The sequence below is a fragment of the Etheostoma cragini genome, chromosome 7, assembly GCF_013103735.1.
Source record: "Etheostoma cragini isolate CJK2018 chromosome 7, CSU_Ecrag_1.0, whole genome shotgun sequence".
NCBI classification, from domain to species: Eukaryota; Metazoa; Chordata; class Actinopteri; order Perciformes; family Percidae; genus Etheostoma; species Etheostoma cragini.
Window position 1 is genome coordinate 4,803,272 of NC_048413.1, and position 1,629 is coordinate 4,804,900.

A 1,629-nucleotide genomic window follows, 5' to 3' on the forward strand; every position below is an offset into this window, starting at 1 on the left:
AACAGGGGAAATGGCTGCCTAGTGTAAAGTAAACACAACATTTTTCAACTTACTGTTAAGATATTTGTGACTTTAAGCCATAAAAATCATGCAAGCCCCGCATTATTTTGCATGGAAATATGCAATTTTGTGCAGCAAAATAAATTGCCCCCCGCGTAAAAATGCGGACTTTGGCTGATTTCAAACGAGTGCATGTTAATGTAACGTGTAACAATAAAATGAAACATGATTTGAGGCTTGTTAATGTGGTGCTGGAATATTCTTTTTACTGGCCTAGGCCCTGTATTTGTCTTGCAAATGTTTTATTTTTTATTTTTTGAAATGCTTTGACTTTCCCTCAGTCAAAAAGAATTCCCATTCCACATGTAATCAAATGTTAATGTAACAACTCCTTTATATTTTTGGATTGGCCACTACGTAAACACCTCGTAATTCATAGCCTGGCGTAAACAATAATTAAAAAATGAAAAATAAATTTAAAAAAAGATTACATGTTGATCACTTAATAATAATGTCACCTATGACTGGTACACAGATGTCTGTACACAGTTTTGGATCAGTGACAAGTGTTAATTTAAATATCTTTATTAAAAAAAAAACTACTAAAAAGTGTAGATTACATGTTGAGCACTTGTGAACTACAAAAAAGTCTGGCCTACAAAAAATGCTAATACATAATTTTATATATATGTATATTCTGTATATGCACCTCTGGTATTGACCTTTCGTATATGTACATACTGGCGATATAATTGTTCTTTGTTAATAAAATGAAGGAAAAATCTGTCCGTTGTGACGCTTGGCCGTCAAGTGTTCTGACGCATGCGTGGTACCAATAGTGCAGGGAAACAGCCAGTTTTCAGCTACGTATTTATGCGCATGCGTGAACATCGAACGGATCGTGTAGGCAGGACGGATCGTGTACCCACACTCCTCACCCACACCCGTAGTGTCCTTAAGTAGTTAAGAATAGACTTAACAGTCTATGTGAGTAACGTTACAACAAACCCCGCCCAGAAAACATCCAAAAGCAATTTCTTTAAGTCTTTATCCTTCAGGGTTTAAATTGGTATTTGTTATATGTGGGGGGGATGGGGGCCCCCCCAGGAGAAAAATTTAAAAAATAAACCATTAAATGGCACTTTCTGGAGAGTTTTGTGCAAAAAAAATGAAGAAATCAAGTCTTGCACAATATGTGCAAAACTGTAGCGTTAAGAGCCTTTGTGTTGTTGCAGTATCAACAGGTTTTAGGGCATTTAGCATTTACATTATTAACTTCTTATGATATAAGAACTGACCCAGACAATGTGCCACACATAATGAGCCACATGAAGAGACAGTAGGATATGTCAGCAACAGCTGAGAAGATCTGGGTCTGTGTGGAACAGGTCCAGGACCCAATGTTAAATTATTGTTGAGGGATCAACTAAGACCACTGAAATTCTAAAGAATGAGAACCACTGTTTTGCATAAATTCTAATCCTTTAACCTTTGTGCCAAGGCTCAGTAATGTTTGGCCCTCATCCTCTGTGCCCCACTTAGTGTATTGAACTTTTGGGGAAAATAAAGACTATTTGTTCATTTTATAAAACATTAAATTAATTATTTACAGTTACATTTAGAGATGCA

General features: G+C 36.1%; 1 protein-coding gene across 2 annotated transcripts in view; it reads left to right on the top strand.

Annotated features, from left to right (window-relative positions):
- The window catches only part of tpd52l2b (tpd52 like 2b), a 33,240-nt gene that overhangs the window by 29,635 nt on the left and 1,976 nt on the right, over window positions 1–1,629 (top strand). The gene's annotated exons all lie outside the window — the stretch shown is intronic.